We start from the raw sequence: 24,025 nt of genomic DNA on the forward strand, positions 1-24,025 counted from the left end.
CCATGGTGACCCTGAGCTTCCGAGGGACACAGATGGCTGTCAATGCCCTATTCCGAGAGGTTGGCGGAGGAAGCCAGAAGAGAGGGACGGCCACTCCCCTGCCTCCTCACTGGGGTCACGTCGCTGGAGGGCACCACCACCTGGCACTGATCTGGAACTGTACTGGTCACTGACAGCGCACGGCCACAGCGCCTGCCTGCCGTGTCAGGGGCATCCTGCACTTGCCCGGCTTACAAAGACCGCGAGAAGGAGCTCGTTCAGCCCCGCCCCTGCCCTTCCAGCATCTCTGATGGGAAAGGGGAGTGGGCTGACTCCCTGCAGTTAGTGGCACGTGTGTGTCTTGTCTCCTGGCTGCCCTGCTCAGCTCGGGCCTGTGTTTCTCCTCCTCCCTGGCACCTTGCTTTCCATGCAGGCTGCCGGCTGCTTCCCGAGGGAGCCAGTCCAGCTGAGCTGCGACACACCTTGATGACTTGGGTGTGCCCGGAGGACGGAAGACTGGCAGTCCGCATAGGACCCTGTAGCAACGGCCCCCAAAGCCCCGCCTTCACGTGGCAGGGGGTACTTCGTTGCTCACATTACACGCCCATTTCTGGGTAAGCTCTGCTTTATTCTCAGGGATGAGGTGGACATGCATGCGCCACCTGGTCACTGACACAGGGCGAGGGAGACACGGCGGCTTGCACACATGCTCAGCCCCAAAGCCTTCCTGGAAAGGGATGTTGCCTTGCCATGCCCAGTCATGAGGAGGCAGAGAAGTCCACACTGTACAGTGTACTGTGAAGGGAAGAGCCTGTGTGTTGATCCGGGTCTGCTCCATGGCCAAGTGGAAAAAGACAAGGGGAGACAAAAGGAGACGAGAGTGGCATGTTGTATGACTCAAAGGCAGGAGCTGGCAAGGGCTGGGAGCTAGCTCAGTCAGTAAGACACTTGCCTTGTAAGCATGAGGACCCGAGTTCAACCCCCAGAGCCCGTGTGAAAAGGAAGTCAAGCATGGCAGTACTTTTCTGTCATCCAGCACTGGGAGGCAGAGACGGGGGGTCCCCGGGGTTTGCTACCCAGCTAGTCTAGCTTAGTTAGCACTGGCCTGGGAGAGACTTGTCTCAAAAAATGTGGACAGCATTTCCGAAGAACGCCACCCAAGGTCCTTTGGCCTCCACCTGCATGTACACACACACGTGCAACACACACTTGCACACACGTGCATCTGCACACACATGAATACACACAGAAGGGCTAGCTGACCAATTCTGCCACAAAGAAGGTCCATAGGTGCCCTGGCTAATGGCAAGCTGGTAGTGACAAATCCACAGTCTTCTGGGGTGGATTTTTTGTTCATTTTTATTTATTTATTTGAGAGCGACAGAGAGAGAAAGAGTCAGAGAGACAGAGAGAGAATGGGTGTGCCAGGGCCTCCAGCCACTGCAAACGAACTCCAGATGCATGTGCCCCCTTGTGCATCTGGCTAATGTGGGCCCTGGGGAATCGAGCTTCGAACCGGGGTCCTTAGGCTTCACAGGCAAGTGCTTAGCCACTAATCCACCTCCCTAGCCTGTGATTTTTTTTTTTTTTTTTTGAGGCCAAGCATCATCTCTTTCTTTGAAAGGCATTCTCTGGTAATGGTTCATAGCCAGCCTGACCCATGCGCTCCTTACCATAAACTAACAACAGGCAAGCTGAGACAAGGCCACAGTGCTTCAGCGTGGCCATCGAGGGAAGGACAGGACTGTCCCTTGCAGGTTCTGCTCTGAGACTAGCACCCATTACCTGGAGCCTCCCACCAAGGCTCTGGTTCTTTCTGTCCTTGCTGAAAACTGTTTCTCTTTCAGTTGTATTGTGTTGCAGCCTTGACCCACAACCAACAGGAGGAAAGCATGGTGCCCTTCTGAGGGTTGTAGACACTGGAGTGCTGTAAAATCCTTAGCTAAAATGAAACTTGTTGGGAGATTATATTTTTCATTTTACGTTTCTAGGCTTTGTGGTATTTTTATTTATTTATAAGGGAGAGAGAGGGAGAGAGAGAAAGAGAGAGAAAGAGTGGGTATCTCAGGGCCTCTTGCCAGTGCAGATGAATTCCAGATACATGTACCCTTCTGTGCATCTGTTTACATGGGTGTTGGGGAATTGAACCTGGGCCATCAGACTTGGCAAGCAAGTATCTTTAACTGCTGAGCCAACTCTCTAGTCCAGCTTCTTTTAAAAAACATATTTATTTATTTATTTATTTATTTATTTGAAAGAGAGTGAGAGAGAGAGAGAGAGAGAGAGAGAGAGAGAAAGAGGCAAATAGGGAGGGGGAGAATGGACATGCCAGGGTGTCTAGCCACTGCAAACTGCATTCCTCACCTTATGCATCTGGCTTACGTGGGTACTGGGGAATCAAACCTGGGTCCTTAGGCTTTGAAGGCAAGTTCCTTAACTGCTAAGCTATCTCTCCAGCCCTAAGCCAGCTTTTTTTTTTTTTAATTTAAAGAATATTTTATTTATTTAGATATGTGAGCGAGAGGGAGAGACAATGGGTGTGCCAAAGCCTCTAGTCACTGCAAATGAACTCCAAATGCATGTGCCACTTTGTGTATCTGGCTTTATGTGGGGACTGGGGAATTGAAATCAGGCCAGTAGGCTTTATAAGCAAGCACCTTTATCCGCTGAGCCATCTCTCCAGCCCTTGTCTGAAGATTTTTTTTTTTTTTAAAGCCTATGAGTTTTGGTATAAGGATACATGTGAATTTACATACAGGAAACTTACAAGCTGACTTACTGGCAAGTCAGTACCTACCACAGAGTACCACACATGTAGTGGCCCATCCTGCAAACCGCACCCCAGGCTGTGACCTCCCCTCAGGAAACAGAGGCTGTGCAGTGAAGTTGCTATTCCCAGAAGATGCTCAGCACACTTGCTTCAGCAGCCCCCATCCCCCACTGCCCGTTCAACCATCACCAAAGATTCTGGTCACCATCAACCTCACAGACATGCTTTCTGCTTTTGTTGCACCACATGCATCGTAACAGAGCGTCACAGCACATGCAGGGAAGGGAGGTTGACACTGGATTGTGTGATGCTGAGGCTGTGAAAGACAGCTGTATATGCTCCCTGTAGCCCTTCGCCCATCCAGCCAAGTGCATGCCACACAGTCATGGGTGCTAAGCAGGAAACAGCTGTGTGCGACCAAGTGTACAACACCCTGGTACGTGGTGTAGACCAGCTAGCAGTCTGTTTGTGGCCAGGACCCTCTGGCTTGTTCTTTCAAAGCTGAGAAATTATGATTTCTTTGAAACACATGTGGGTTAGGCATATATCCTGGCCTCGAGAGTGATGTGGACGTGATTTTCATGTCGGGGCGCGTGACCTCCTCCCGAGTTCACCTTCTCCAGGTGCCGGTGTTTCTCTTCGCATTATTCTGTCTTCTGAAACCCATGGACATTGCCCACGCAGCTGCCCTGTGGCCGCCGAGTACTGTTACTCCAGAGAGATGGTTTGCCATCCCCACTGTGGTCTTGCCGCTCATCCTGGGAACAGTCTAGAACTCCTCTTTGTTCATGGTGTCCTGGTGCCCCAGGGTGGATGCTGTCTCACCAGCGCTGCCATTGCTGGGGGCCTGGCACCGCACTTCTGGCCTCCTCTAAGGGGCTGGCAGACTCTCCCAGGTTAGAGCGGGTCTCCAGAGACCATGGGCGCCAGCGTAGTAGATTCTGTTGGTGAGGAAGGGAGGCTCTGGGCCCACTGGGCCTCACTCAGGGTGTCCCAGCCATGCCTGCCATGTGACTTAAGAGCAAAGTCCAGCTTTCTGATCACTTTTCCATGGCCCCATCCCGTCCCCATAGTGAGTCTGCCCACACTGTCTCAGAAGTCACATGTGATCATGTTGTAGATTCATTAGATGTTGGAGTAAATGTGTTATCTGTGGTCATACCAGTCTTAATAAGGGGAGAGATGGATCTGGATATATATATATGTGTGTGTGTGTGTGTGTGTGTATGTATAAACACACACACACACACACACACATATTAGCCCTTGCCACAGAAGTGTGAGGACCTGAGTTCAGATCCCCAGAACCCACAGAAAGCTGAACACTGCAGTGGGAATCTGTAATCCCAATGCACCTAGGGAGAGAAAGGGGATGGAGACCGGAAGTGCTCAGGCCTGGCAGCCCAGTGAAGGCGACAGGGAGCAACAAACGAGGGGGAAGGTGAGGCCCAACAGCGGACGGTGCCCGCTGACCTCCACACACGCTGTGGCACTCTCATGCCCCCCCCCCCCCCCCGCACAAATAAAGAGTGAGAGTGTAGTCTACCACGCTAACATCAATTTTGGGGTGAAATCAAATTCAACTTTTATTGCTGTGGCTTACAACATCTTCTGGGGGACCAGAGGGTGCTGTGTGTTCAGGACCTACCCGCATTCCTGTCTATATTGCTACCATTTTTATCTTCCACCTTCTTTGTTCTCCTGTAGTTTCAGAGACACCCTTTTATTTTGTGTCAACTATCAGGATGACTAGGTTATTAATCCCCGGTATATTTCTCACACCACATTGTGTATTTTATAAGTCCCTTTTCTTATAAGCAAATGTTAGCATTCTTAACCCTTAACACAAATTAATTTAAAGACGTGTTTATCAGTTAAGGAAATGGCTTGCTTTGGTAATGGTGCCAAGAGACAATAAGCGTGTCCAATATGTCTGTGTTTCTTATTTCCGTCTTGGCAATTAAACCATAGCAATTGTGGTTTTTGTTAGTCGTGGTGTATATATCAACATTTTGTACCGATACAATAATTCAGTGTGAAGGAAAAAAAACATCAGTGTTTCTCAGAGCTGATTTACATATGCATGCCAGAACCAGCTATGCCATTTGGCACTGAGGAAAACAATATGACCTTTTAACAAGTTTTCATCTTGTATTTTGAATTTGGAGGGAAGCAGTCCGCAGAAGAAGAAGGAAGTAGCCATTTCTGATTTATACCATGATGCTAACGGAACTCTTAGATGCTTTCTGCTGTAATTGTATCTTTGCTCAAGGCTACTGTAGTCAAACCACGCTAAATTCCATTGTCAGCCCTGTTAAGTAGCAAGGAGCTGAGACTGACCATAGAACAGCCCGAAGTGTCCTCCTTTGCGCTGCTTCTCTCAGTAAGAAGCTCAGAGTTCTTTTAGAGACTGGAGGAGTTATTTCCCAGTTTCACACAGTGCCACTCAATTATATGATGATAGTATTGTCAGAGAGATGTGCCCCCCCCCCAAAAAAAAATTACCTCGCTAGCTATACTCTTAACGTCCCTGGGTTTTGTTCCCAATAATGAAATTAAAAGCAAAAACTGTCCTCCGCAGGATCTATGTGTGAACAGCAAATGCTGAAATGGATAGTTTGTCCTTAGCAGAAATAGTAAAACACATGGCTGAGGCTTTCGGCTGGCTTCTATCAAAATAATTATCTTAGCAATTATCTCTGCTGTTCAGCTAACTTTCGCATTCGGATGGGGTTTCTGTGCTTTTGTGTTCATCAGCCTTGTGCTTAGAGTTCTCCCAGGCACTATTGTACTAACAGATTTCTGTGTTTTCCTTCCTTCCTTCCTTCCTTCCTTCCTTCCTTCCTTCCTTCCTTCCTTCCTTTCTCCTTTCTTCTTTCTTTCTTTCTTTCTTTCTTTCTTTCTTTCTTTCTTTCTTTCTTCCTTCCTTCCTTCCTTCCTTCCTTCCTTCCTTCATTCCTTCCTTCCTTCCTTCCTTCCTTCCTTCCTTCCTTTTAGTGGGGAGGAATGAAGAAAGGGGAGGGGCTATTTAAAATGGATTACACTGTGATACAAAGTTAGTTAGCAAATCACTGGGAGACCGAGGTGACTATGGGAGGGAGGTGGGCTCTTTAGGCAGGGGTCTCCTGGAGAGACTAATGAAGGGCGCAGTCTATGTGCTCCCTCAAGGCCAGAAGCACTTCAAAGGCAAGGAATCCGATGGCCATAAATCAGGGCAAGCCCATCAGTACCTACACACTTAAGTGTCCTTTAAAGAAAGTTTCATTCTTGGATTTCAGTTGCACATCTGTTGTTTTGTTTTGTATGTGCTTTTCTTTTTTTGAAATAGAAGGGAAAGAAAGGCTCTTCTAGTTCTAAACTCTCCAGACATCTTTTGTTCAATGTCCCCCACACAGCAAAACAACTTTCAACTTCCTGTTTCTTCTGATTTTTCAAAAGCATTGAGCACACAAAAATGGCTAGCTTTTTTTTTTCCTTTCAAATATGGTACTGCTTTAAAATATATTAGTGTGATGGAATGATTTTCCATGCAGAATGTGACCCTTTTGGTGGTCCCATCTTGGACCATGGCAGTGTAGTGACCTATTTTGGATGGAAACCAATTTTGACCTTTCCCTGCCCTTTCAACTCTCTTCACCTGTGAATTTCGTTTTTAATTTTTTTTTTTTTTTGTTCTCGCTCTAAGCCAGCCTGGCCTGGAATTCACTATGTAGTCTCAGGGTGGTCTTGAACTCAATGGTGCTCCTCCTACCTCTGCCTGATACTGGGATTGAAGGCATGTGCCACCACGCCTGGCCATCTGTGTTATTTTGTTTTGTTTTTGTTTTGAGGGAGGGTTTTTACTCTAGCTCAGGCTGACCTGGAATGTACTAGGTAATCTCAGGGTGGCCTCGAACTCATGGCAGTCCCCTCCTACCTGTGCCTCCCGAGTGCTGGGATCAAAGGCGTGCGCCACCACGCCCAGCCAAACGTCTGTGGTTTTTAAAGCAGCGTTTTCCAGAGGAGCAATTTGTCCTTGCATGATGTGGTTTCCTCACAATTCACCTCTGAGGTGGGAACCTGTGATGGCCTGCACGTCACACGCGTGCACAGGGAACGTGCTGGGGAAAGCGCGGCTCTGTTCTGCTGCTGCGCCTGATCGGGCCTTGTCCTGACGATTGTTTGAAGCTAACATGCAACGCACAGTCTTCCTGACCCACGCGAGCAGGCCATTATCATAATTCCACTGTCGTATGGCCACTGAGTTAATGTACTTACAAATGACAGAGAAAGTGTGTTACATGACCTCCGGGTTTTCAAAAATTAAATGACGTCTTAGGTCGTATTTCAAAGAATAGCTAAGGAGAATGGTTTTCTTTCCTACATGAAGTGTCACTGTGAGTAGCAACAGGATACTGTATTTCTTTTTTATTACGTAAAAATGTGAAGCTTTTAAATTCCTAGATTTCCCACATAAAATTTAATATTGGGGTAAGGAATGAAATATCAGTGAATAAATCTATTTCTCCCCCATTGCATCCCTTCACTCCAGCTGAGACCCCATCAAACTTAGGATTGTGGAAATACTTTGTGATTCTTGTCTGATGTGGAATTCGGTCTTCTCCTCCCTTCACGAAGCTCATGAATTCCTGCCTAAAAGGCAATAAAGTTCTTATATTTACTCAAATACACTTGCTGGGATAGCTTCACCATAGATCTTTTTTTTTTTTTTTTTTAAAGTACTGTTGGGAAAGTCTGGGTCTTTGCAGCTTGAGCTTCCATGAAGAAACTTGTAGTGGGGGGCCCACAGTGGCGACCTTGCCAGTTACCCAGAATTTTGTGTTGTCCTGAGCCCCGGCCACACAGCCTGCCCGTCCTAGAGGAGGAGAGACCAGCCACTGGCCATAATATACGTGGTGTACATTGTTCAGATCTTAGCTGTTGAAATGACTTGTTTTTCTGTACCTGAATACTTGGTCCTGGTTAGGGATAGCACATGTGGAGTGGTAGCTCTCTGAGAGAACTTTCTGGACTTAAATGTTATACATTGATTTCTGGATTGTAAACAATTCGGGGCCTTCACTTAATAAGAATTTAGAGTCCCTTTTCATTAGGTACATGTGACAGTAAACGGGCCCTGGGAAGCAGGAGGCAGCTTTGGGGGCAATGTCTGGCTGCTTACCAACTTGGGGGCATTCATGAACTGCAGTCTGCTGTCTGAAGTCCCCGTAATTGACTCGGGGTGGGGTGGGGTGGAAGGACAAGCTAGTCTCAATGTGCCATTGAAATGTGAGGTGCTCTTGGAAAGCCAGCATGTGGGTCTCAGTTGAGCAGCTTCGTTTTCTTTCAGTTTCTCCCTGCAGACGGCACCATTGGTGGCGCCAGAGCCAAGAACTACCATGTAGGTGCCCAGGTTTCACCTTAGGAGGTGCGTAAAGTCCTGTTGGAGTTTTTTAAAATATATATTTTAAAAATACATATTTAAAAAAAATTATTTATTTGCAAGGAGAAAAGAGGAAGGAAGAAAGAGACAGAGAGAGACAGAGAGAGCGAGAGAACAAGAGAACGGCTCCAGGGCCTAGTGGCCTATTGTCACTGCGGATGAAGTCCCAACATACGTGCCACTCTCTGCATCTGGCTTTACATGGGCAATGGGGAATTGAACCCAGGCCATCAGGCTTTGCAAGCAAGCTCCTTTAACTGCTGAGCCATCTCTTTAGCCCTGGGAGTCTTTTTTTGAGGGAAAGAATTGGTGTGCCAGGGCCGCCAGCCACTGCAGTTGAACTCCAGACACGTGCGTATGTGCCACCTTGAGCGCTTGCATCATCCTGTGTGTCTGGCTTGTGTGGAACCTAGAGAGTTGAACATGAGCCCTTAGGCTTTGCAGGCAAGCACCTTAACTGCTAAGCCATCTTTCCAGCCCTCTGGGAGTCTTTTTGATAATGTTTGCAGCCTTACAAATGTCAGCTCTTGTGAAACCCTTGGCAGTATTGACATAAAAATATTATTTAAAGTTACTAAAATGTGATAAAGCTTCTAAATTTAATCTGTACTGTATTATGCACCAAAATTAAATTGTAGGGGGGAAAAGTATGGCTGTAGTACATGCTTAGAGATGACTTATCATAATAAAACAAACTAACCCAAATAATTGGAACATTTAAATTTTTTTTTCTAACATAGCCAAAAAGTTTTTTTTATTTCTCTTGTAGATGTAGTGGCTCTGAAACTTGCTTTGTTCTCCTGATTTCAGTAGACACAAATTGCACGGTTCTGTTTTGTTTCTGGAAATGAGTACACTTCGGTGGTTACAGAAATATTAAAATGTTCCCCTGGGGAGGGGACCTTATTGTGTAGCTTAGCTCTGCCCACATTCCTGGAGGCGGGTCTGAGGCTGCCTTTTCACGGTCTGAATGGGGATGTCCATAGAAGACAACAAGGCGGTGCCACATTTTGGACCCCAAAAATTGTCCTGGAACTGAGCAGACTCCTTCTTGCCCACAGAATGCAGCACCGGGCCGAATGGCTACGTCCTGTGGAGATCTAGCGGGGGTCAGGACCAGAGATGAGACCCGAGGATGTGGAAGGCTGGCCGACAGGCTCCAGGGCACAAACAGTGGGCTGCTCTCCAGTGTGCCTGGCCCACATCATAAGCAAGGAGATGTCAGGCCTGGAGAGGAGAGGGGAGGAGCAGGAGACCATGACTGTCACCTGCCTGTCAGGTGGTGGTCTTCTGCTCAGAGGTACCCTCCCTCCCTGGCTTCTGCCTGTGTCCAGTGAGCACTCGCTGCTTAAAAAGCGAGTGAGGAATTTGTTTGCGCAGTTGTAACTAGTGAGTTCTGAAGTAGGTAGGAGGAAGATGGTGGTGGCTGTTTTGTATCCGGCCTGGATAAAAGGGAACATTTGAAACAATAGCAGCGGGACATCTAACATCCAGGGTGATGTTTCAGAGTGTCTTATAGACACAAGGCAGAAAGGACGACACCCCATGACTTAATGTCTACATGAATCTTGGGGACAAGGTCAGACCCCCCCCCCACCTCCCCAGTCAGCTTCTTAAGTCGTGGATACAAAGGGTCCCATAAATCGGCTTTGCTGTCAGTCAAACACTGAGAAATGCGGGACATGATACTGGCCATTTTGGTGACAGAATATAAATCACTGAGATTAAATTATTAGATAATTTGGAAACTTAATAGTTTGCATTTTGCACTTCCAATTGTTTTGCTGACTTGCACTTTTCTTGGCTGTCCAGGATTTTATTAACCGTCTCTAAGACATCTATCACCCCCTTCCTCTTCATTTTCCGATGGGCAAATTTTCCCAGGAAGGAGGGTTGCACTACTGATGCCTACAGTTGCTGCTCCAAAAAAGATTGCTGTATTTTCATTGACATTCAGTGCATTACCATAATTGGCTTTTCTACATGATGGGAGAGAGGAAATAATAATGTCATTTTATTTACAGCCAGAGTGTCGCTTTATGAGACTTCTCCAAGTTTCTGCCATGCTGTGTAGGTCAAATGACATCTTTTGATCAGTCCTGTCCAAAGACATCAAAGCTGAGTGGCATGTAATGGAGACCTAGTGACAAACCAAATCTAGAAAAGAAATAAGACTGCCAGTTTCCCATTAAACAGCCCGCTAAACAGCACAGCTTCCCCGTGTCGGCTACGAGACCGCTCTGACCACCTAAATCAGGCGAATGAAAGGAAGCTGAATTGGACATTAGTACTGCAAATGACTGCAGCGATTGCCACGACTTCCCTCCGTCCCGTCCCCCCCCCCCGCCCCCAAAAATCAGCAAGCAAACCATGCGAGTCACAGCAGCGAGACCGCTCTGCGCCCCTTCATTCCTCTCCTGCCACTCGCTGGTTTTCTGATCTGGTTTATTTAGGTTTGACATCAGCCAAATGGTGTAGCAGGCTATCTCTGACAGATATTCTTACTGATTTAACGGGAGGCACAACTCAGGAAAGATGGATCTTCTGAGACAAGATTTCAGAGCGGTTGTTTTTTTCCTTTTCCACCCCATTTTCTTCCTTTATGATTCTGGTTGATGTGTTGTTCCTATTCACAGTCAAATCATTAGGGCCGTCAGAACTTCGGCAGAACCGAGGTTGATTGACGGTGGCGAGGCCCAGTGTTGACTGATGCAGGTGCTAGGTGGCCAACATGTTGGATTGTTTTTTTTTTTTTTTTAAATATTTTTTAAATGAGTGTTTTATGCTAGAAATCAATGAAAGAAGTTTTTTTTTTCCTGCTCTCAAACAGAAAGGCTTACCTTCCCAGGGAATCGGGCCACTTCGAACTTCTTCATATGTGTGAAAGAAACAACATGCGTTTATCTGCGCCGGTTTGCTTTGAGCTGCAGCAGTGACCACTCGTTCCTTAATCCTTCTTGCTGGACATTTGTTCTTGAGCATCAGTTGTGTTCCAGGTACCATGCCAGCTGCCAGGCTCCAAGGTCCACCAAGGGGTTCCATAGACCAGTTTGGACCAGATCTGGCAGATTGATCTCTAGCCCCATGATCACGTTTTCATGCTACGGTAGAGCAGCCACAGGATGTGGATTGGAGCCCTGCACAGGGAGGAAGGTTCTAGAGGGCTGGCCAGGAAGTTGGAAGAGAGATTCTTCAGTGGCAGAGCAGGTGGTGACAAGACACACAGGGGCAGCCTCTGGAAGAAGCCTGGGTCAGTTGGTTAGAAACAAGTGATAATTTTTTTTTTTTTGCCTTCCCCTTTTATAGAAGTGAAACATGGCGGAGTAAAATTTATCATAACCATTTAAAAAATATTTATCTATTTGAGAGAGAGAAATAAAGGCACAGAGAGAGAGAATGGGCAGGCCAGGGCCTCTAGCCACTGCAAATGATGTGCTACTCTCCGCATCTGGCTTTACGTGGGTCTTAGGGAATTGAACCTGGATCCTTTGGCTTTGCCGGCAAGCAGCTTAACCTCTAAGCCATCTCTTCAGCCCCATAAGCACTTTTTGATGTGCATATATGTCTTGATTGTGCGCTTAGTATAACCATTATAAAGGTACGTCTCAGAGCGCACACATAAATTGCACTGATAGCGTCAGGCAGCCAGCACCACCACACAGACTGAGAAGTTCTTTCTGGTACTTCTTTTTTTGTTTGTTTGTTTTTTTGAGGTAGGGTCTCACTCTAGCCCAGGCTGACCTGGGATTCATTATGTAGTCTCAGGGTGGCCTTGAACTCATGGCGATCCTCCCACCTCTGCCTTCTAAGTGCTGGGATTAAAGGAGTGCGCCACCACGCCCAGTCTATTTCTGGTACTTCTAACCATTCAACAATTTCCCTGTCCTCAGCTCCCCAGGTTTGGAGATGGCTGGTCTGTGACAGACTCTACACACGCATGGTGGAAACAGTCCCTCCGGGTTCCGCAGTGGTCTGTAAACGGCAGGCCTTCAAGTGCCCTCTCTGCAGCCTGTTGTGATTGCTCTCTGTGACCACAGCTTTCGAGAACTTCCCGGACCAATTTTGTTGACCTCTGTGGAAACAAAGACCTGTTCTACAAACAGAATTGATTTTAAACTCAAAAGACACTAGCTGCTGGTGCGTCTTGAGCTCGAAATGACCCTCCCTCCTCCAACGAGATACTGATTATATCAGGATCCCGGCTTGGGGATAGATTCCTGGGGAGAGTCTCTTTGCCTCTCCTTGGCCGTGTGGCGTCCCCTCACTTTTGTGCATCAGTTTGGTGCTAATAGGGTTCCCTGTCCGGGATCATGAGTGCCTGTAGCCGTAGTACACAGAGAGCACTTGGTACCATGCCTGGTTCAGAGTAGACATCCAAAAAGTGGGTTCCTGTCAGGATCTAACAACCTTTCCACGCAAAGCATAATGTTTGTAAGATGTCCTGTAGGCATATAATATTTATTGCAAAACAAGTTATTTCCTTTAAGATAATAGTATGTTATCCAGCCTCCCAAATGAATTATAGCATACTGAGCAAAATTTTCTCTCCCTGGGTAAATCCATATAGGTAATGTATTTAGAGTCTCTTTTAAAAAAAAATATTTATTTATTTGTTTGAGAGAGAGGAGAGAGAGAATAGAGTCTCTTTTTAGAAAAAATTTGCCGGGGTAGAAGGGTGCCAGGGCCTCCTGTAGCTGTAAACAAACTCCAGAGGCATGTGTAACTGTGCATTTGGCTTTACATGGGTCCTGGAGAATTGAACCCAGGCTGGCAGGCTTTGCAAGCAAGTGCAAGGCATTGCTGAGCCTCAGCCCCTTGATGCTCCTTGACACTGGATTTCACTGTTGATCGTTATGGGCTTTCCACGCCCTCTTGAGAGTGTATTTCTGTGTGTTCCAGTTTTGTTTTGGGTAGCATTGTAGGTTGAGATCCTGCCTGTCCCTTTGGCTCTGCTGACCCCACTTTGAGCCCACTCCCCTAGTGTAGTTCAGATTCTTGTAGCATGTGTCTTTCTACCCTCTTTTCTTTGTTGATTTAAGCACACTCAGCATTTCTTCCCAAGTGGATTCATGGCCAGAACCAATGGAAGCAACAGGGAGAGAGAGATTAGATGAGATGCTGAGGGAGGGGGTCCGCTGGTCTTAGAAGGCTTCTGTGCAAACAGAGGGAATAGAATCTTTCATGGGCTCTAGAAGTGATGCCTTCAGTTTAGAGCCTTTTCCTAGAAACCATGTTGTGTTCACCTTGGATGCTCTCTAGATGTCCTACCCCTGGTGGATTTGTAGTGCCCACTGAGAAAAAAAAAAAAAAAAGAAAAGAAAAAAACCTGCAGAGAGGTCTGGAGAGATGGCTTAGCGGCTAAGGTGCTTGCCCGTGAAGCCTGAAGATCCAGGTTTGATTCTCCAGGTCCCACGTAAGCCAGATACACAGGTGGTACATACAGCTGGAGTTTGTTTGCAGTGATTAGAGGCCCTGCTGTGCCCATTCTCTCTCTCTCTCTGTGTTTCTCTCTCTCAAATAAATAAATGAGCGCCTCTATTCCTATAAGCGTGTTGTGATTACAGCCACATATGCCAATTTGTATCTGGCTTTTACATGGGATCCGGGGAGGATTGAACTTGGGTCCGTGGGCTTGCAAGTAAGTGCCTTAAACTGCTGAGCTTTCCCCCCAGTTCTGCAAGTGAGACACCTTCAGTGGAAGTCCCCACCAATGCTTGGGCTCCAAGGATCACCCTCCCAACCTTAGTTTTTGGTGTCAGGGAAGAACGACAGTGTGGCTTCAGTGCCTTCTCCGTCTTCGGTTAGGAATCGTTGTCTTTCCTTCCTTCAAGGATGCAAATGAAGAAGGAAACGACTCAGCTGTTGAATTCCCTCCCTAGCTGCCCCAGGCATCCCGGGCCCACCGTCTTCCCGAGCCCCATCCCTGCACGCTCAATAATGCAGTAGGATTCGACTCCACCAAAGCGTCGCCTGTCTCGGTGAGTCGTGCCCGTGCCTATCTGAACTGACAGCCATCTTTGAGCACCAGCGGCTCCCTTTTATCACTCGCGTTGGGAAAGGAATATTTTCGACAAGGTAGCTTCCTCTCCCTCCATTCCTTCTTGCCCCTCCCTCTCCCTGCTCCCCGCACCCTCGTCCCCCTCCCCGCCCTCCAGCACCCACACCTCATCGACAAAGGCTTCACTTTCCAAATTAAATGAGTCCACCCAGCCTGGGAGTTTTCGCTCAGGAGGAAAAGTGCAAGGCTGATGTGTAAAGTTAATGAATCTGGTGGCGGAGCACACACGATGGAGCCTGGAAAATGCGATCCAGCCTTCTTCCTGTTCCTCACGCTCCTGTAAAGAAGTTACGTGGCGTGATTCTAACATCTGTCCTACCCCATAATGGCAATTTGTATAAGTAATGGAAACAGGTTAAATACTTCCATTCTAATGTTGCCAACAGGGATGAAAATGAACATTTCAATGAAATCATCCCACAGAGAGGAGGGGGGGGGGTCTAGATGGATTCCTGTCCGCTCCCTTTGGTGATAGGAGCCTAATGAGAAGGCCGGGATGTACAGCTTATCAGATAGAGCAGGAGGATGCGTGAGCCTCAGAGATAGCATCGCTGCTGAACCACAGCACCTCGCTCTCCCCGGCAGACCTTTGCTAATAGCACACTCTTTTCTTGGCAGGGGAGGCTGGGAGGGAAGGGGGGTCCCTGGGGCGTGTGGGACCCTTTAACGGGCAAGGGTTATCGCCAGCTAGACAAATCCACCAGGGGGATCTTCATCTGTGGCAGAGGACCCCGTCTAAGATGAAAGGGGAGGAAGCCAGACTCCTACAATCCTCATTTCCTTGTGATTATAAGTAACTCACTTTTGGAAATGGCTGTTCCTTTGCCTATAAAGGCACTTGACTTCCTGAAGGTTCTCAGGTGAAGAGCCATTTCATGGACATTGCTATTTAAGAAGATTTCTCAATCAACACTGTTCTCTGTCATCATGTCCCCTAGTACACATGACTGTGCTTGCTGGAGCAGGGTGGGGGAAGGGCAGATCCTTGGGCACACCAAGGGGCACGTGGCCATGTAAATCCAGGCGTGTCTACACAGAGCCTCCAACACGACATCGTCCCATTGAAACGCCTGTTCGTACCTCGTGTCTTGAGCATCACGACTTTTCTCCCCTGCAGACCGCATTGCTTGACATACATATGAGGGAAGTAGAAGCTTGTTGGGTCAGCTAGCCTGCTCCACAAGATGCCAAGATTCAGCATGTCTCCCAACACCCCTATTTAGGAGCGTACCCAACACCAAGCCACCCCTACCAGCGCCGTTAACTTTTCAACCAAGAGCTTCACCTCCTAGGCCCAGACAGTCACTCCGTCATGTCACTACTGGGTGTTGGAAGCAGTGAGGTCAGATCCTGCGAGGTTTTTCAGTATGAATCCCACACTGACTTTTAGGAAGCAGAGCTTATTCAAGGGCAGTGTTACTTCTATTGTCATGTTCCCTTGGTTAGCAAAGTACCCATACTTTTGTTCATGTACCCGAGGAACAGTGGCTTAGGGAGCGTTTGCCTCTTGTGACATACATGATCAAGAAATTCCTGCATTCTGTGCATGATTGGGGCACAGGTTGCTATGCAAGTTAAGAGAGGTGATTGATAACAAGATTGCTCAGTGACCGTGTTATGAAGACTTGAGGGAACTTGGAACTTTACTACATTTGGCCATTAACCCCCCCCCCCACACACACACACAAATATCAGGGCTAGAGAGATGGCTCAGTGATGAAGACAATTGCCTGCAGAGCCTTAGGACTTGGGTTTGAGTCCCCAGTACCCACATAAAGCCAGATGCACAAGGTGGCACATACATCTCGGGTTCGTTTGCAGAGGCTAGAGGCCCTGGCACACTCATTCTCTCTCTCTCTCTCTCTCTCTCTCTCTCTCTCTCTCTCTCTCTCAAATAAATAAAATATAAAAAAGAAAAAATACAGCTGTCATTCCTCACTATCTTTAAAATGACTGTTGAAAAGAGCAGTCGCATTTTCCTTAAAGAAACAGGGGTGCTTTAAACCACATTGGGTTGCACATTGAGAAATATAGTTTTTATCTAATTTGCTGAAGATACGATGTTTGAGCCTCATTATGTAGTTACTCTTTGAAATGAAAATATTTTTTTCAGACAATATGTGCGTATTTATGTCGCAAACCATCAGGGCACACACGGTCTGTGTCACATTAAACTGTAACAGGGACTGTATACATTGCCTTCTGTCCACTAGCGTTGGAACACGCAGAAGCTCACATGGCTCAGGATGACAGCACATCTTTTATGGCATGTTTTATGACACAAAATATTAACAAGATTTAATTTTCTTAAAAAAAAATAGAGCCTAGTTGTAGCAATCACTTGTCCCATTCCCATCTCAGGAATGGTAGGGACAATGTATTGTTTAGTTCTGTCTTGGCACTTACCTACATGCACACACAGCGCCCACGTGCGCACACTCACACCTTCTGGTGCTGCTGGTTCGCGTTTGTTCAGCCGGATTCCCCGTGGCCTGCGAGGCTGCTCTTTGCTTGCCCCTCCGCAGGACATTGAGCCCGTCCACGCTGTCATATCCATGCGATAGGTCCTCGTACTGCCTGGCTCTGGAAGGGCGGGGGAGCCATGGAGAAGCTGTTTTGACACAAAAAGAGATCACAGAAATGATGATTTGGAGTCTTTGTTTTAGTTGATGGGGGAAAATGTCATTTATTTCTCTAAGTAATTGCAAAAGGAGAATTTTATACTGCAGTTACCAACTCCTGTTTGCTCGCTCATCAGACTTCCAGGTTAGGGGTGGGAATGACATCGGGTATGTCGATGAAGTCAAGGGGTGAGCGAGGGGCTTCCCAGAGAAAAATAAATGGGGGTGACTTTTTTTTTTTTTTCTATGATTCAATGGGTTCTCTCTTTAAAACCCTTTAGGGCTTTATTCATTCACCTCGTGAAGTATTTTGTTGTCACAGTTTCCTTTCTGGAAATAACATTTTCTGCAAACACTATACTGTATTCCAGTCCATTTGTTCCCTTGAAAACTAAAGATTTTGAGAAAATTGTAGCTATAATGAAAACAAAAGATTTTTAGAAAATTGTCACGTGTAATGAAAACAAAGGTGCATCATAAATAATCCCTTGCGCGGAACTTGTAAGTTTTTATGTCTGTCTCTGTCAAGGCAAAAAAAAAAAAAAAACCCAAAAAACCAGAAAAAAACTCTTAAGGAAGCATCTTTGAAAGCAATTATGAGAATTCAGTGGTGATAGTAAAAATAAGCCTAGTTATTCTGATAAAAATCACATTTTCTGTCATCATAGTGTGGATGTAACATTTGATTCAGATACCAATATTGTTATTAGAGAGATTTAAGGAAAGTCAGCTGCTGTAGGACGTTGTGTTGTACAGAAATTGTTGTGAGGCATATTAGCTTATCTTCCCTCGTGTTGGTAAATAATTGGCATATGACCATAGTGTACTTACAGATTAAAAAAATAAATAAAAAGCCCAACATAATGCCAGTAGTCCTCCTCTGCTACATTTGCCTGTGTCCCTGTCACTTGTTGACATCCGTATCCTGAACCACCGAAGAGTGACATTCTTGTTTCTTGTTTCTTTTTTAAAAATATTTTATTTATTTATTTATTTGAGAGCAATAGACAGAGAGAGAGGCAGAGAGAGAGAGAGAGAGGATGTGCCAGGGCCTCCAGCCACTGCAAACGAACTCCAGACGCGTGCGCCCCCTTGTGCATCTGGCTAACGTGGGTCCTGGGGAATGGAGCCTCGAACCGGGGTCCTTAGGCTTCACAGGCAAGCGCTTTACCACTAAGCCATCTCTCCAGCCCTTGTTTCTTTTTTCTTGTTTCTGTTCCTGTGTGCTTTGGAAAAGAAGCTGGTTAATTTTACAATGGAGATTTTTTTTTTTTTTTTTTTTTTTTTCTTGAGGTAGGGTCTCGCTCTTACCCAGGCTGACCTGGAATTCACTATGTTGTCTCAGGCTGGCCTCAAACTCATGGCGATCCTCCTATGTCTGCCTCCTGAGTGCACCACCACACCCGTCTTACAATGGAGATTTACTTCTGCCAGGTAGGCTATGTAGCATAGGGGACTGTGAAAGGCTGATCTCATTTGCCTCCTGCTCTGCTCTGGACTCTCAAGACCCACAGCTGAGGCCCGTAGAAGCTCCCTCTGTGGATGGAAGATTTGGATTGCAGTGTGGCAGGGAGCAAAGGTGTCGGGTCCAGGCTCCTGAGGATTTGCTGGCATTCTGGCCTGGTTCGGGTGTGAAGGGACAGGAGGAATGGAGCTTATCCTGGGTCATGCTCTTCTGTTTGTCTCCAGCTGTCTTCCATCAGGGTGTCCTCTCTGTTGACAACAGTCCATCATTTCAGGGGTCAAGCAGGGCCAGACTGGAGTCACGCTTTGGGTACAACTTGCTAATACTCCATGCATAGAGCATACTCTGCCCTGCCTTATTCAGAATGAGATCTGTCCTTCCCCACCCCCTAGTCCTGCCATTGGGTTTGTATGTCTTGAGGAGGACTTGATCCTTTCTAATTTTTTTGCACATATACATACATACATACATATAGATAGATAGATAGATAGATAGATAGATAGATAGATAGATACTTTGGGGGAACATGTGTGTACATGGGTATACTTGCATGCATGCATGCATTCATATGAAGACCAGAAGTTGATGTCAGATGTCTTCCTCAGTCCCATTTCTTCTCCTCCTCCTCCTCCTCCTCCTCCTCCTCCTCCTCTTCCTCCTCCTCCTCCTCCTTCTTCTCCTTCTCCTTCTTCTTCTTCTTTTTTTGTGTGGTTAACACTGGGTTAGTTTCTTTTTTATTATTACCTAGGAACTTTTTTGGACATATCATATGTTAGTACCATCATTTCCCTCCTCCCTGCCCCCACTCCACTGAGGGCCCTCCTTAGTAGGGTGGCAGCTATTCACCACAGGGTTGTGGGTTATGAGCTGTGAGAGCAGTGGTCAGTCATTGTGTGTGTGTGTGGGGGGTGGTAATGCCTCTAGATAGTCCCTCCCACCCTGTGGCTCTTACAATCCTTCCGCCCCATCTTCTGCAAAATTCCCTGAGCGTTGGTGGGTACTCTAAGTCTACTTTAGTGTTGAGCTCTCAGCCGGTTCTGGATTCTGCTTTGGTGCCTTTTGAGTCTCCTCAGTGTCTGTCTCCATCACCCTGGCGCAGGTTGTCAGGCTAGGCGTGGAAGCAGCGCTCCTGCTCATCTCACCAATTCGATCTCTGTGGTTTTACCTGGGCGAAGGGTGGTTCATCTCCTGCCCGGGCGTCAGCTGTCTATTCTTGCCTTGTTAATAGATTTTGTTTGTCCTCATTTCTCTCTGCTTTCTGAAAAAGAAAAGCAGATTCTCTGGTGGAGAGTGACATCAGGGTAGGTTAAATGGGGTAAGCATTGTTAATTTAGTGAGTTTGATGGGTGTAGCCTCACTTTTGGCTGCAGATGAGCGGGAACCGCTCCTTATTTTTTGAGGCAGGGTCACACGGTGAATGTAGAGCTCACTGATTTGGATAGACTAGAAAGCTAGCGAGCCCTAGGGATCCTTCTGTCTCCACCTTCCCCGTGCACCACAGTGCTCAGCTTTTCCATGGGTGCTAAGGGCCAGAACTCAGGTCGGCAAGCTTGTGCAGTCAGCCCCTCACGCACCATCTTCACTCCAGGCTAGGATGTGCTCTTGCAGTATGAAAGAATCCCTGTGGGTGCTATGGGAAGGAAATACCTAACCCTTTCTGTCCTTTGGTGCCGACCAGAGAGCCTTCCACTTTCCCACTAAACTTCCTCTTTTATTTTTCAAGATTCCCATATCTTTTTGTTCCTAGCTCCATTAAAAAACAATCTCAGGAAGCTTGTCATGGTTTTCTCGTGGGTTCAGCTGTAATCTGCACCATCCTACTTGTGAACCTGTGTTGTCACACGTAGCCGGCGAGTGACAGAAGATTAATATCTGATCTGCTTATGGGAAAAGCGGGAAGGTCTTCAACGAGCTTTCTTATTTCTCACTTCATTTTAAATTGAATTCTGGGGCCGTGAGAGAAAGAAGGAATTGTATTTATTTTAGGGCAGTTACCTGTGGATTCCTAATTAAAATTGGAATCAGGGGAGGTCACATTTATTTACAGACCCTGCAGTTCTTAAAGATGGCTTCTACCAGGGCTGAAGTAAAGTACTTCACCTCCAAGTCCAATGCTTAAACAAACCACAGTGTTCACCGCTACCAGAGAGTGAAATTTGCCAAATGATAGAACCATTTCTGTCCCTATCACATCAGAACAGAAGTGGTCTCTCAGCTTTGCTTGGCGGGGTGTCAGCTTTCCTGAGAGAAATCAGAATCGTGTGAGTAAATTAATGTAGATCTTGCTCATGCTTTTGTGTTCTTTTCTTACTAGGAAGGAATGCGTTCTGCGTGTATCTGCATTCTCTGCAATTTTTATGTCCTGATAGATTCTGACTCTCATCAAAGCCACCTGCTCTCTCCATGGTAAAGGTGAAGTCACTTTACAAGTGATCAATTATGAGTTTGGAAGAAATTGTGTTTTGCCAGATTTTATGACGAACTGAAGCCACACATTCATCACTTAGGTGTGTGAGCCCCTTTTGTGAATTGGCCCCTTGGAGTAAATGTATTTTGATATAACAGCCATCTGTTCATGAGTATCACATTTGCCAGTGCCCCCCCCCAAAAATGGTTTGGTGTAGATAAACATGTAATTTGGTATGATTATACAGTTTCACCAGGTGGAAATACAATAGTGAAGTTGGTGTTTACTGGAAGGCTGTCATCAAGCAGAGACTGAAGACCTTTGCCACTTTTTAAAATTTTTATTTCTTTATTAGAGAGGGAGAAAATGAGCATGCCAGGACCTCTAGCCACTGCGACTCCAGATGCAAGGACCACCATGTGCATCTGGCTTATGTGGGTTCTGGGGAATCGAACCTGGGTCCTTGAGCTTTGCAGGCAAGCACCTTAGCCATTAAGCCATCTCTCCAACTCTCACTTTTATTTTTTGGTTTTTCAACGTAGGGTCTTGCTCTAGCCCGTGCTGACCTCGAATTCACTTTGTATTTTCAGGGTGGCCTTGAACTCACGGCAATCCTCCTACCTCTGCCTCCTGAGTGTTGGGATTAAAGGTGTGTGCCACCATGCCTGGCTCAGCCCTCACTTTTTTTAAAAAATAGTTTTATTTATATTTATTTATTTATTTATTTGAGAGAAAGAGAGAAAGAGCAAGCAAGCATGCCAGGGCCTTCAGCCACTGCATACAAACTCCAGATGCATGTGCCCCTTTGTGCATCTGGCTCATGTGGGTCCTGGGGAAGTGAACCGAGGTTCTTTGGCTTTGCGGGCAAGTGCCTTAACCACTCAGCCATCTTTCCAGCCCCTCAGCCTTCACTTTTAAGCATCTATTTTCCTGTGTATGATGTGGACTAGGGAGGAAAGCCGCAAGAACATGGGTAAACTAGGTTTGCAAGGCTTGCTGTCATCAGGGGTCACCCCACTCCCTGCATTGCTGGGGGCCCTGTTGCCCTCTGGTCACGCTTCCCTCCAACCCCATCACGCCATAGCTCTGCTGAGAGGCACACAGAGGGAAAAGGACGGGGGCCCAAGTTGTCCACTAGGTCCCATGTCACATCTGGCGATGGGCACACCTCCTACCCTGGGCCAGCTTTCCTGTGGACAGGCTGATGGTCACTTTGTTCCTGTTGTTGTGTGACGTGCACACGAGCTGGGGCGCTCCTCCCCAGAAGCACAAGGATTGCACCCCCGGGAGTAGGTCACGCTGAGGTTCTGCGAGTCTGCAGGGTGTGAGTGAGGAGGAGGGCTTGTGTCTCAGCACCTTCCCGCCACTGCTGTAGCTGCCTTAAGAGCCCCGACAGGATTAGCTAGAAACCACAGACGCTGATGTTCTCCCAGGAGGCTGAAGCCCGAGGTCCAGGTGCCAGCAGACCCGGTGTCTATGGAGGACTGCTTTCTGGTGGACAGACCTGGTGGAGGGAGGGGTGAGGCAGCCCTGTGGGGCTTCCTTTAAGGGTCTGCTAATTCCATTCATGGGGCTCCACCCTTGTGACCTCATCATCTGCCCAGAGAGCCTCCTCCTAATACTGCCACACTGGGGTTTTGATTCTCACAAATGAGTTCTGGGGGAGCCATTCACAGTAAACCCACACAGGGGGGTGGGGCTGCACTTAGTGACAACAGTTCTGTCACGTCCAGGAATACTTCCTATAGCCTCAAAGGACTGCAGTCATTACCATAACCACAGGCCCGGAGGAACGCATACGTGTGTTGGGCTCCGCCTGTCCACTGGAGTCTCCAGAGCTGGACTCTGTCCCCCCATCTCCCTTTCCTTGTGCTGACGATGGGGGTAGAGAATGCCTGGCATTCAGTTAAGAACCACAGTGGACTTCAATGCCAAGTGCATGTCTGTCCAGCCTGGTTTCTCGTGCTCCACGTCTGGCATCCTGGTTGTCTAATTCTTTTTGTCTCCCCTGCAGCCCAGGATGCTGGGTGGACCTGTTTGCATACAGTAGGTGTGTGTGCGGGGGTGGGGGGCGGAGGGGAGAGCGGATCCCCAGATGTCTTGGGTGTACCCCTCCCTCGTGGGCACAGGGGCACAACACAAGCCCTTCTGACAGATACTGATGCCAACATGCTGTGGGGGGGTGGCTTCTTGTTTTCAGGCCTTGAGATCTGGGCTGGAAAATTCTCCATGGCTTTGGTTCTGGGATGTCTGTCATCCTTCTTTTTGTGCCCAGGTGCTGGACTTGGAAAAGGGAAACTCAGCAGGCTTTAGGGAGTTTTTCGTCTCAGAGCCTGTCGCACCCTTCCTTCATGGGTATGCCTGAGGGGAAGAGCTGGGGGCTTAACACTGTGTGGGAAGGACAGGGTCCGAGGGGCAGAGACAGCTGTGTATTGCCAAGCTTGGAAGGGAAGAGACCCTGGTCAGTAGGGTCCTGTGTCCCCGTGATCTTCCAGTGGACTTGCCTTTGAGTCCTCAGTGAAGCCTGTGTCTGGACAGTTGATTCCAGAAATGATGCTCAGCGACTGATCCGTGTGTGGTGAATGGAAAACACTGGAGAAGATGTTCAAAACATCAATATTTATCAAGGGCCACTTCGGTCAACAATAAATAGCCCATATATTCATTACTGACAAGAGATCACTATAAACATTCTCTGAAAAAGTTTCCCCATCACCATGTCCGTATGACTTTGTCCTTTTGCATTCTTTGACTTTCCTTGTACCATCAGAACAGTGTTTTTAATGGTTCAAGTTCATTGCCTCTATGGAATCAAGTGGAACTCCGTGAACTATCTTATCTTCTATTGTTGAAAATTTGGACTAGGGTAAATATCCCATGGTTGTAATACTGTACCAGATGTGTTTGTACGTAACACTTTTTCTTCATTTCATAATATCTTTTTTATGTGTGCGTGCAAGTGTGCGCACATGCTGGGGAACCACCTTGAAGGTTACTCTTAGGTACGCACACCTCTTTTGGAGATGTTAGCTCTTACTCCCTGGAACTCACCAATTAGGCTAGACCGGCTGGCTAGTGAGCCCCAAGGCTTCCCTGTGTCCATGTCCTCAGCTCTGAGGTTAGGACCACGTGGCACTGCAGCCGGCATGTCACGTCAGGTCGAGTGATGGAACTCAGACCCTCACGCATCTGACGCAGTCACTTTGCTGACAGTATCTCCCCAGCCCTTCATATTGTCTTCCTAGATACACACCGAGGAGTAAAATTATTCGGGTGGAGCATGTCAGGTTTTCAAATGTTTCC

General features: G+C 47.2%; 1 protein-coding gene across 3 annotated transcripts in view; it reads left to right on the forward strand.

The window, feature by feature from the left end:
* The window catches only part of Tshz1 (teashirt zinc finger homeobox 1), a 97,067-nt gene that overhangs the window by 61,220 nt on the left and 11,822 nt on the right, over positions 1 to 24,025 (forward strand). Inside the window, exon 1 of one of the 3 annotated variants that reach the window (XM_045134658.1) lies at positions 14,041 to 14,149. The exons of 1 other annotated variant lie outside the window; for it this stretch is intronic. The gene's annotated coding sequence lies outside the window, so the exon portion shown is untranslated. Of the gene's footprint in view, positions 1 to 14,040; positions 14,150 to 20,723; positions 20,745 to 24,025 lie in introns of those variants that run through there. One more of the 3 variants, XM_045134659.1, reaches the window with a different exon arrangement.

This window comes from Jaculus jaculus, chromosome 15 (assembly GCF_020740685.1).
Source record: "Jaculus jaculus isolate mJacJac1 chromosome 15, mJacJac1.mat.Y.cur, whole genome shotgun sequence".
In the NCBI taxonomy this organism is placed as follows: Eukaryota; Metazoa; Chordata; class Mammalia; order Rodentia; family Dipodidae; genus Jaculus; species Jaculus jaculus.